Source organism: Phaethon aethereus (genome assembly GCF_964289735.1).
Source record: "Phaethon aethereus genome assembly, chromosome: 14".
NCBI classification, from domain to species: Eukaryota; Metazoa; Chordata; class Aves; order Phaethontiformes; family Phaethontidae; genus Phaethon; species Phaethon aethereus.
The window spans coordinates 16,207,014-16,219,892 of record NC_138590.1 but is presented as its reverse complement, the minus strand read 5'-3'; the positions used below and the strand labels follow the sequence as shown (position 1 = coordinate 16,219,892).

The 12,879-nt window shown below is 48.6% G+C and overlaps 1 protein-coding gene across 1 annotated transcript in view; it reads right to left on the bottom strand.

Moving 5' to 3' along the window:
• The window catches only part of COL23A1 (collagen type XXIII alpha 1 chain), a gene marked incomplete at both ends in the record, with an annotated part of 191,069 nt that overhangs the window by 29,175 nt on the left and 149,015 nt on the right, over positions 1–12,879 (bottom strand).

The window sequence follows — 12,879 nt, the reverse complement described above, 5'->3', positions numbered from 1 at the left end:
CACATCACACACACAGTGATTGTACTTTACATAATTAAATGCTCACTACATTGAGAGGGGATGAACTTTCTGCCTAGGAGAAACCTGATATTTTAAGACCAGGTAGGAAGAAAATTAAACCAACTTCCCCCGAAACACGGTTCTGACCAAAATCATCACTGCACCAGCCAAACAGGATAAAACCCATCAATCCCGGATTCTTCGAGGAAGATGACACCGATGTGACCCCAGCCGACACTGTTCGGTGGATGTCAGAGCCCACTCCTCACTGTAATCAACTCAGATCTCCTTTTCTGACCACACACCAGTAAGGACCACCCACGTTGGGCGCCGGGCCAACGCAGCTCTGCAGGGCATCCTCCACGTTTGCAGAGAAGAGAGGAAACACTGCTGTTAGTTTGATAAAGCAGATATATCCAGAGCATCTGTCTGGAGCCCTCAGGTTGTCAGGGCGGGAGGAGCGGGTGACATGGAGCAGGGGTGAGTGGTAATTGCAATTACTCGCCTTGGTTTTACCCCTCCCAAAGAGTAACGTAAGCACACGGTGTTCCTGTGGGTGTAATGACCCAAACCATGGTGCAGCCGCACTGCCACCGCCTGGGTGACGACATGATTTATATAATGATCTATATTGTATGGTATACACTAATGATATATTATTTAATGATATATATCTACACAATGATGCTGAGAATGCAGACACAAGCCAGATAAGACATTGGGGCTTGAGCAGAGCTTGTTACTATGCTGTGCGCTCTTGCTGCACACCTTGGTTTGGCCATCCAACATTTCAACTTCAGAAGGAGAGGCTACATTCAAATACATTTTAAAACAAACGTCGATATTTTCTTTTTTGTTTTGTTTCACCATAGAAGTCTTGAGCTGTAGTACCAAAATGTCACCTCTCATTGCAAAAGTGAGATTCACCCAATGCTGAGAGCAGCTGAACACTTGGGAATGATTTTAGGCTCACCAAAGTAGGAAGATATGGAGCTTGCAAGCTCCGATTCACAAGTAAAAGCTCTTCCAATAAATAACAAGCATTTGCCCCGTACATCCCCTACCCCTGCTCAGAGCAAGCCTAGGTGCCAGCCTGGCTAACTGGCCCTCTGCCTTCCTCCTCTGGTGCCATTCCTGCTGCTGGCGGGGATGTACTTGCTCTAGCAGCGTTACAGGAATTTTAAGGGAGGAAAATATCTAGTGAAAACAAAGCCAGAGATTATTAAGAGGACAATCCTTCTGAGTTGGGAAATCTTCTCTCATGGTTATTTTTAATGTTTCCTGCTCTGCTAAAAATTAGCACGGGGTCGGAAGGAACCCTGCAGTCAAATTTTAACAAATTCAAAGGGCTGCCTTCAATCTCTGTCTCTGCGGTTTCAAAAAACGGTAAAATCTTACACTTGAAAAGGAGGAAAGTGTCAGAACAAAAGAGCACGACAGTATTTTAGTATCCTTGCGAAGGGCCCTGGGTCATAGGCGGCATGGTTTGCCACGCAGCCAGGGAGCAGGGACCATCCTCCCCTATAGGCTACGCTGCAAATCTCCGCCAGCGGGACAGCGTCTGCTGGCGATGCGGTTCCTCAGCATATTTTTGCATGAGAAGAAAGCTCTGGCAAAAGCTGTGGCCAAGCATGCCTGCCAGACCCGTCACAAGGAAAGTGGAGAAAGGCAGCCAGGTTGCTGTGGCTCCTCTGAGCTTCCCAGCTGAAGGAAAAGGGGAGAAGAGGGACTGAGAAATGAAATGTGAATCCTCTAAATAGCAGCTGAGAACCACCGGCGCTAACTGTAAACGAACTGAGTACCAGAAGTGCCCTGGGATGTCACCTTGTCCTTGTCCCCAGTCACTGCTACCCCCTCCTTCTTCCCTGAAGCCCTCAGTGCAGTCAGGCCAGAAGCCCTGATAAAAAACCCAAGTTTCTACTCCATCCAATACCACCTCTGCCCCAGTAATCGCCTGCCTTTCCAAACAACAGAATTTAAACATCCGTGAAGAGAGAGACTCCGTGTATGAAACCGGTCATGAAACGAGGACTTACCCTGCGCATAGACCGACCGCAAGGGCCGTGAGCCCAGACATGTCCTTGCTGGGAGGTTCCTCCTGCAGCTGCCCTGACCTCCAGGGTCCCCGGTGCGAGACCCTGAAATCACGTCAGCCTGCGGCATGACGCAATACGGGAAAGGTTCCTACCAGGAGCTGTCCTATTTAAGCATTAAGATCATTAAAATCGTGATAGCTTCAAGTTCAACTATATGTAGCGTGGATGGTCTCACTGGAAGGGGATGGGACTGCTGCACTGGGGAACAGCCCTGCACTTAAAAATAAATAAAAATTTTGCAGCATGAACATGATGATTAACAATCCTTTGCTAATAATTTTCTCTGTTTGAAAAAAGCTATTTCAGTATTGTCCAACACAAATTCCCCTTTGGTCCACGACTGCACGCAAATCTGAAAACTTTTTCATTAATAGGTCATAGTTTTTTCTTCCTTTTTTAAAAGCAAACAGCTTCTGCAGTTCTCTCATAAGCACAAAACAGCGATGTTGACGAGGCATGATTTTTTTAATGTTTGTACGACTAATTGTTTTAATTTGGAAAATAGTTTACACTTGTTATTCCACACGTCAGTATATTTGTTTAAAAAAATGGAAGCAAAGAATATTTGAAATGAGGGAAACATAACTAACCTGGCTGCCCCACAAGGGATACAGGTCTTTTAAATATATTCTCTGGGTAATCAATTTTTTTTTTAAATTATTTTCAAAACCACTAAAAAGAGCAGAGCTCCAAAGCAAGTCCCGATAAATACTCTGTCACCAGATTGAACAAGGAAACCACTTACACACGACATTCACCGAGGTCCCAGCTTCGCGTGAGTTAAGCTTTGCGAGTTAAGCCAATACCTTTTTGCAAACACAAGCAGCTCCGACAGAGCAGGTCCCTTGCAGGCCACCGTGGCCGGTATGGTCAGTAGCCCGGGGGCTGCTCTAACCTCCCCAAGGCCGCTGCCGCCCCCTAAATCAGCCTTGATGGCACCTGCACCCCAAGCGAGGCCGACAGCGGCCGAGACCACGGCTTTTTGCACGCAAGTACCAGCTGATTTATAGTTGTCTCCAAGGCGGCAGCAAATTCTGGGAAAAGAATCCACAGCCACTAAGTCTTCGAGAGTTTAGTGGGAAACCATCTTCTAGTCTGGTTCTCTCCCTCCTCTATTCCATTTGCTGCCGCCATCCTGCATGGCCTCAGAGCCAGGCTCTCCTTGTTCAGCGAGAAAACCCTATTTCATTCTACAGGGGAGGGCAATTAGGGGTTCCCCCAAATCCACCTCCCTGCAAACCAGAGCCCTGCATGTAACATCAGATCCCAGTCTTGGGGGGTCCCAACGGGGCCGCCCCAGGCAGTGGGGTGAGCTGAGCCCCCCCGGCTGCAGCAGCTCTCACCCCTCTCCCAAATTTCGTTCCAAAAAGGCCACCTGAGCGCACCCCAGGCGTTGTCCACAGCATCTGGTGGGGCCTGGCATCACCAAACCCCCAAAAGCTCCTCCGAAACCTTTTTCGGGGTGGAACTGTGTCCCACAGCCCGGGCTGACAGCAATAAATCCCCCAACAGAGGTGTCAGGCAAAGGGTGCAGAGCAGCAGCCTGATAAGGGCCAAGTGTGTGTTAAGAAGCCAACCAAAAACCCCACAAATCTGTGCTTTATTCCAAAAAAAAAAGATCTGCCCTCAGACTGCTGGGCCCATTCTTTGATGGAAACGGAGCAGAAAGGAGCAGTAATTTGCTAAAAACTTCACCCGTAATGCAAACCAGACTGCGGGGCTCTGCAAGGGAGCAGCCACCTCGGAGAATGGGCTGGTCCACGCAGGGCATCCAGTGGCCACGCACAGCCAGCCTCTGTGACAAGAGCCCAGCGTGGAGCACAAATAATTGCAAGGGTTTCTGAAGTTTTCGGGAAACAAAAACAAAACAAAACAAAAAAAACAACCCCAAACCCTATTCCAGCGCCGGGCCCTGCCCACTGTCCAGCCCCTACTCGGCATTGCCAGCGTGGGCTCAGCGGAGCACCGGGGTTCCCAGCTCCCTTCCCAGACGTGCCAACCACGTTCATCAGGGCTTCGCTGTGGAGGTAAGGAACCTTCTCTCCCCTTCCTTAAACACAAGATGCGCCTTCTTCCGTCTGCATGCAGAGCTCCCCCCTCGTTTTACTGGATGTCTTCTCAAAGACGCTCACGAAAACCACCGGGGAGCAAAGCTGACACCGACTGGCCCAACGGGGCGGAAAGCAAGCGCTGCGCTGGGGCCGCCTGGGTCACTACTTGGGTTTGGCAAGCGAAGGTTACTCGGATAAAACGCAACGAAATGCCACCACAGAGCCAGTTCCTTCGCTCCTCCCAGTGCGATGGGAAGGAGTCACCGCAACCAACTGCCTCAATGCCTGGGCTCTGCAAGGAGCACCCTGCCATGTCAGATCAGCTTATCTGCTGCTCAGCGTCGTTTCAGAAGCAAGAGCTCACTCATCTGTGCATCACATTGCACCAGTTTTCTTCCAAAACAACAAAGTGCTTTCATGGAAGAAAGAGTCCCCTGACTTCCCCCAAATTTCTGAGGCTTAAATGAGTTCCATGTGTTCTGTGCAACTGCTTGTTTCAAGGATTTGGTGCCCAATTGGGTTCTGGATATTTTTTGTTTAATGTCCAACTATGAGAAAGGAGACTGTCTCTGTGGTGGGGATGAGGTTGGTAAGCAATTATTTTGGAGGAATATCGACATTTCAAGCGAACGCTTCAGACTCTTACTGCCTTTAAATTCTTCCCCCACCGGTGCCATCCCTGCTTGACAGCTGCTGTTTGGATTACCTCTCTTTTGTGGTTAATGAGCAAACTTCTTGGTTTTTTCTCAGTTTTCTTCTGCCTACAAGCCAAGCCTCGGTACCATGTGGCTGTGCCCAAATGCACTGGAAACCGAGAGGCACACGCACTGGCTGCACTCGCACCTGAACCGGGGAACCAGAGGAAAAGCAGCATGAGAAACCAGAAACCAAAGTCCTGCTTCAACCAGGCACCGGGTGGTGAAGGACCATCCATCCCACCATTCCGCCATCCATCCTCACAGCCATCCTCATCACTAAGCCGCCCTGTGCATAAGTCAGCTTGGGATAAGGTGGCCACCCAGGTCCAAGTCATCACCCAAAAAGCCATGCACATCCTGCATCAGAAATCTGCCTGTGCAGAAAAGTTCTCCTTGCCGTTTTCATCAGCACCTTCACCAGGCCCTCTCCTCTCCCTGGCCAGAAACACTGGAAGCGCAGAAGATAAACAAATGCATCTGCAATTCCTCTACTGGGTGGGATATAAGACAACTTTTTATTTTCCCTGTGGAAGAATTACCTCTAAATCAAAAGAAAAATAAACTGCTGCCATGAAGAGCTGGTCTTTACAAAATCATTGTTGTCTCCACATCAGAGAGCCAGTAAACGGACATAGCAGGAAAATACGCTGGATCTGCTTTCCCTGCTTAAAGAGGTTTTCCCCTCTAGGCAAATAATTACGTGAATTGGCCACAAAACTGATATTAAAATAAACCGAAAAAGACTAGAACTACAAAGTTTGCCTTGTAAAATGAGTATTTGTTACTTCTGTCTTTTGGGCTCTTACTGGGAGAAGTATGTGGGCAAATGACTTCATTCACAGGAGACTCTCCTTGAAGTCTGAATATTTATAAGTAAAGATACTCAAGAGAACAAACACAGGACTGAACCCTAAATTACAGTTATGACCCTGATGAACCTAGCTAAGGAATCTAAATAGCCAGCTTACCAACAGAAGCCTTCATTTTGGGGATGGATTCCGATCACATGACATGGTATGTGAAAATATCTAAGTCTAGCAATGCCAGATGTTAAAGATGAAGTTTTTTTAATTCTGTGCATGCACAACCAGCCAAAACACCCATGCAATATACAGGCACTCCGTGTCTGTGCATGAGCTACCACCCAGGGTCTGGAAAGCATCCGCCCACTGCGAAAAAACAGTAAAAGTCTGAGATCCATACGCTCTTCCCTACAGCCCATGAGATCTGACCACGTAGCGTGGTCTCCCATATCTCACATGGGATTTCTGGCAGCCCTCCTGAAGAGTTAAACCACTGCCTGTTGCTCTGGTTTGGGCACGGAGCAACCTCAAGCTACGCGCAGTTCCTTCTGAGACTCTCCCAGGCTGCACCCTGAGCGTGCCCAAGCAGGACTTGGAGATAATTGCATAGATGGAGGCAACTCATCAAGTCATCAGGCAGTCCAATTCCAAGTAACTTCTACAGTTCTCCTGTAAAAGCAGTTTATTAGTAATGTCACATCTGGTTTTCTGGTGTTGCCATTTCCAAAACGTCTGGCTAAGTGCACGTCTTGGAGCTTTCTGGTAAACTGTGAAGGGACCACAACGGGACAGCGGAACTGCCACCAGGAGCGGGCTTGGGTATGTGTTCCTCATTTCCCACACGTCAGCCTGTCTGCATTCACAATATGTTTATGGGTCACACACAAAGAGCTTGCAAAGACTTTCCCTTGTTACATTATTTATACTAACTGCAGTTCTTAATTGCTGAGGGGAGAAAACGCCAAACTCCGTTGGTTATGGCCAAGGTCTAGAGCTGCCACCAAAGCTCCCGTCATGCTGCTCCACTGAACTGGGGTCATGCAAGTCAAGGAACCAACTTCGCTTCTGCATGTGCTTCTCCAACCCCTCTCCAGACATCAGCTTGGAAAAAACATTTGGCTTCGCTTTATGTCTTGAAAATTAATTAAAAACAGAGTTTATCATCCTTACAAGTTGATTTCCGGCTACAGGCATTACAGCTGACTTCAGTGGATAACTCTGGATTTACAACACTGTAGCCAAAGGAAGATATTAGCTCACTGTGTAGGGCTCCCAAAATAAAGATTCTGAAGATGCTGAGCTGCTTAACTCCAGCAGCTTCTTAGTGCGAGGTGGACTTTAAATACATGAGAATGGCCTGTACAAGAGTATTTCAATTCTGACTGAGGAATTATTCCCTGAAAAGTATGCCAGCACTGAGCAGCGCCTGTGTAGTGCCTCTCCTTTACCATAAGTCCATTAATTGATTACGTTGGTGTAGTCACCTGTCATTAGAAAAGGATGCTACTACTCAATATTGACTTATTTTGAGTAACAAGCTGCATCACTTCTAAGCAGGCAGAACTTGAAGCCCTTTTCTCCCCACCTTCCCAAAGAGCTCCCACCGTTAAGACAGACGGGCAGGACAATGCCTGGGCTCTTTCAGGCAACACATGAGTGATTTACAAAATTCAGAAGGCAAACATTATATGCCAGAGGAACTAAATGAATAACATTCCGCTCAACTAAAAATAGATGTTAATATTCTAAGGAAAATGTATAAAATAGGAGACAACTCTGTTTCATATCATACTTTTCTGCAAAGCCTCTTCCCTGCTCTGCTTTTTATTAATGAAGATATGCACATGAAGTAATTCCCCTCATTAATCAACTACATTCTTTTGGTTTCTTCCCACTTGAAGTGACATCCCTCCATTTGGGATGTCACGTAGCGGCATAGCAGACTGATTTTAGGGAGGGACAAGTAGCAGAGGCAGATGAACCTCTGAAGAAACAGAGACTTTGGCTTCAAAAGGCCTCGCCGGTAGATGGAAAGAGGGAAGGGAATGGGTTCTGGTGAACCACAAATGCAGCGTCTCATTAGAAAAGAGGAGAAATACCCTGCAGGAGGACAGCTGAGCAGTTTGAAGGCAAGTATAAAGTCATCCCTGTGTGGGGCAGGGGAAGGGACGGGGGCAAGGCTGCTAAAAGCATCACCCAACCATTGCCTCTCCCCTCCATATGTTATTTGACTCCATTAAAGAGCTACATAACGGGAAGATCCGCCTGCACTGAAAGGTCAGCTGCAAAGCCTACTCGCAGTTCGGCTCTTCCATCTGCTCCTCATTTTCTCTTGTTTCCTCCTATCCAGATGCAGCTGCCTGCCCTGCTAACGTAAGCGGCCGAAAGCCTCGTTGCATCAGCCCTCTGCGCAGCCAACCCCTCCGCTCCCCTCCCCGCGGGCAAAAGCCCTCCGACACGCCAACGCACCGACAGCGCATCAAGTCGAGGGGAACCGCTCCGTAGCGCGGGTGCTCCTTGCCTCAGAAAGCGCGGCTCGGGACAAGTCCCGGGGGATCCCGGTCCCAGCGCCGGGTTCTACCCAACGAGAAACACATTTCCGTCACCGCGGCGGCCGCACATCTGCTTCTCCTCTGCTCCGGCGCGCCCTCATGCAAACCCGAGCTCAAACTTCAGGGATGGGCATTGGTCTGGGGATGGGCCGGGTGGTCTTTTGGCAAAAGCTAAAGGTGTCGTCCAAGTTTTCCTCATCAATCTGATTTAGAGGCTGCTGTCATCCTTTCAGGAAAGTGGGCGCTGGGAAGCACCAGAGCCAAACACCACAGTTAAACCAGTGGTGGTTTTTATAATTTTTATCACTGTTTTTTCCTAAAAGACCACCGCCTGTCTAATGAGTCAATGGAGCCCTGTAATCAATCTGTAATTGCTAATTATTCTGCGATTTCTGTATAAAGGAATCATTTATCCTGTTGTTTTCAGTCACCGATGCTGCTGGGTCACCCCAGAACACCATCCCCTACACACCTACGTGTTACTCCAGCCCACCAGCACCAGCACAAAGAGCGCGAGGAACATTGGGGGTCCTGCAAGAAGGACCACACAGATGTCAGGTGAGGAAAGCAACCGGCCTGTTCGCCTCCACCTTCCGCGTAAAGCGCTCTGCTCCCCGCCAGAAGTTGTTTTAGGTAGTTTTCTCTAAAAGCGACTTCCAAGATGAGTGTTTTGGCATCAAAAAGAGTGAAGGTCTCCCTGCTGCCTTCATTTGCGTTCTTGCAAGCTCAGGAGGTGCAAGGCAGGCTCTCAGACTAAGCAGATATGCACCCCAAAACCCAGGAGCTTATGATGATCGCTGCCACCGTTACTATGTGCAAATTACACAGCCAAGATGGGGGGGGGCGGGGGGGAAAGGGAAAAAATTGCAGGTATTTTGGACACTAAATAGATCTCCTGCCTTCCTCTGCCCTCAGCATTCCAGAGAGCGCACACACATACGACCCACATTCAAGCCCCTGCAGAACCTGAGCGATATTCAATATATCAGCTCTTGAACTGGCTCTCGGAGACCGTGAGAGTGTCTAACTGGATTACCCGCAGCACCTGCGGAGGAGAGTTTTTATGGTGCAATTCTGTCACTTGTTGAACGCGGTTACAAATCTGGCAGTGCACGTTTTACCCTGCCAACATCAGCTTTCCTCACGTGTTAGAAGGCCCCCAAAATGGATTAGATTATTGGCTTAGGGATCAAAAACGTTTTAAAAGCCTCCCCAGCACTGCAATTAAAAAAGAAATAGAAAATCTCAGAAAGGACAATCTTCAGGCAACCTCTGAAGCAGCTGATATGGCAAAGGCAGCGTGAGCTCGTGTCTCACCGTGGATATCAAAAAGGCTCTTTTTTCCCTTAACCTGCCCCTGATATCAAAAGTTCACATTAAACTAATTACCTGCACACTCTTTGTTCTTCTGTGAACTTTGGCTGAAATGGGCCAGGTTCAAAAGTTACTGAAGAAAGAGGAGAGAAGACAGACCCATGCAGCCCTTAGCCTGTAGGAACCCACACCGAAACTCAGGCCGAGGTATATGCTGTGACCCACGTTCAACGGGATGTCGAGACCAAGCCAGACAAGACCAGAAAAACAACAAACCCCAACGTTCTTCATAGCTGTTATGGTAATGTTAAGAGGATATGCCATAGACCTAAAAATAGAAACTAAATCCTCTCTGGGATTTAAAAAATAATAAAGAACCTATAGAACTTCATAAAGAAGAAACCGTTTCTGCTGTGAAGTTTTATTGTAGGGCACAAACCCCTCCCCTTAAGATGTTAACAATGAAAATATTGAAAACATCTTATAAAAGCTGTTTTCTCTTTAGGCCCCATCTCCAGAGCTCTGGTCCACTCATCCCTTTAGAGCTTCCGCTGCTTGCGGCTCAGTTGTACACTAGCAGCTGGCAAATGAGCTCAGAGCACCACTAGCCAAGAGACGCACGTGTTACCACACCTCTCTGACACCAAAAGCTGTTTAATATCCACTTGCTACTTCTGCATTTGTGCCACATCTACCTCCTGAAACAGCCTGGGGTTTATTTGATCACCCTGAAGGGAACTAAGTAATTAAATCAACTTGACTATGCAACTGGATATAATAAAGCCTGTCCACATGCTTCTGCTGAATAAGACTCTGAAGCCTGCTTTATGTTTAGTTTTTCCTTCTTCAGGTATATGCATTGTTTTGGAAATGCAATTATCATCATCTCCTTATTAGATAAAGCTAATTAGTGTAGCCACAGCCATGTGGATGCAGGAATTCAGTCTTTGCTGGGTTTGGCTCAGCCAGTCTTGCAAAGTCAAGAATAAGACCAGCCACATTGCTCGCCTGGACTGCAGGTCCCAGGGAAAGGAGAGAGGAGGGAAAACCTTTTGGTGACATTAATGCCATTTTCCCAGCGCAGATGTGGCAGCAGAGCTGGAGATCACCACCAGGCCCCAACACCATCCAGGAGAGCCAGAGAAACACCAAAATCCCTCGCCAGGAGCCGAGACGGGCACAATGCCGGGGCTGCCCAGTGGGACAGACTGTGGGTGATGCTCCATCCTAGGGAAAAGTCACTATTTCCTCCCAGCATTTCTGGTTTTCAGAGCTCTGCCACTAAACGGCACGCACGGGCTTTACCAGAATATGACTGACACAGGAGGCGGCAATCTTACCACGGGCACTGCTAATCCCGAATTAATTAGCTGCATCCTGCAAGAGCAGAAAGCCACCCTAGAGCTGCCATGAAACAGCTCAATTAGAGCAAAGCCTCCTACCTTCATTTCTAATAAATTAAACTCTACATTTCCAACCAAGCCACTCGTGGCATTTGTACAACCGTCTTGCTCCAGCACCTCTGCTGAGGCCAGGGCGGCCGCACACCCCACGGTCACAGGCAGGAGCTGCCCGAGGGAGACAAGCCCCACGCTGCGCCCGCCCCGACCGCCCTTCCCTGGACTCCTTGCTCACAGGCTTCCCCACCGTTCCCTCAGAGTAGACTTAATTTATTCAAATCAGCTGGTGGAACCCTGAGTGCTTTTGTGTTACAGATGCAACAGCAGCACAGGCTTGTCCTGCAAAATCATCCCAATCTCACACCTCTGCTCTTCAGGGGCCAGTGCCACTGGGGAACAGCTTCTGACTTCCCAAGGGAGGCTCACAGGGGTTCAGGTAAAATGGAAACTGGGAACAGGTCTGTATTTCCCTTCCAATCCTCCTCCCGGGAGCTCGCAGACCATCACCACACAGAAAACTCAGTAGATGCTTCTGTCATTTATGGGCAGGGCACAAGGTGGCAGAGACAAGGAGTGAGTTTTCCTAACACACTCCTTCAGGGAAAAATACAGAAAAATACACACACACACACACACAAAAAAAAAAGAAAAAGGCATCAACCACAGGAAGGAGAAGGCTAACTACTCTTCTTTACGTTATAAATGGAACAGCAGGGCAAATAGCCAAGAAGCCCCTTCCAGAGCATCAGGCGGTGCGGGACTCGCTGCACCCGTTCGAAAAGCAGGAGCAGAGCTGAAAATGTGCTGTGAACATGGAGGATCACACCCTGATTTTCACCGACTTGTTACACTGAGTCCATGCACCAGAGTCGCTCCCTGACGAGCCATTGAGCCTCTCGGAACCAGAACACCGCGGCCATCCAAGTGCGTTAAGGAGGGCTGGGGGGCAGGCCGGGAGGCTGCGGTTTGGGATCTGGCCAGAACAAGGTCTCCCTCCTCCTGCAGAAAGCGGCTCAGAGCCTTTAACAGCCCCAGGGTACCAGCTTTTTCTCCCCCAGAAGACACCTCCCTCTAACAGAGACATTTCAGTGGTGCCCATAGGCACGGGAAGGGCAGCGACTCCCAACTTACCCTTCCTCCTCCTCCTCTGAGCCTCTCCAAAATCTCTCCTTGCCATCAGGCTTGGCAGGACACTTCTGCCGCCAGGGAAAAATTTCTGGAGATGTGCAAATGAGGACCGATCCCTGAAGCTCTTTCACCAATGTCCCCAAGTTTGGCCACCTACAGCTATGAGTGGGACAAAGCCCAAAGCCTTCAATGACTTTGCAGTCCAGTGAACTCTTAGGCAAGAGTGTGAACAATACTGTGAAAGGGCTTAAGTATTTCACCCCTGTAAATAGTAATGGAGAATATTGTACAAGCTCCTGAGTTTTGGGGCTAAATCCCTCAAAAACTATCTCTGATGAAGAGGAAGGGAAGAAATAAAAAAAAAAAAAAAGAGACCAAGACAGGCAAAGAAAATCAAGTGTCACGGAAAAGATGGAGAGGGCCATGGAGTGCAGATTAGAAGAGAATAAAAATAAGCGGAATAGTGGAGTTACCGGGTAACCATCGCGTCCTGACTGCCCCTGTGGTGGGGGAACAAGTGAGACAACAAGTCAGTCAATGCACCCGAAGCAGTGTGACAACAACACGTAGCAGCAGGCAGGAGATGGGGCCATCAGCTCTCTGGCCAACCCCAGGACTAATCTCCCTCCAGAAAAACCTCTTGGGGCAATTTTCCTATCAGAAAAGTCACACCTACTGTATCTTTTTCCCAGATTTTGATCTTGTGCTTCCCTTTAGCTACTTACCGAGGCTTTTGCCAACGCACAGCCGTGCCTGCTGCCTGTGCTCAGTCCCTGCCTCCCTGGAAGCCACGGTGGGCATGGTGCGTGCCGTAAGCCTGCGTGCCGTCATCGTGGG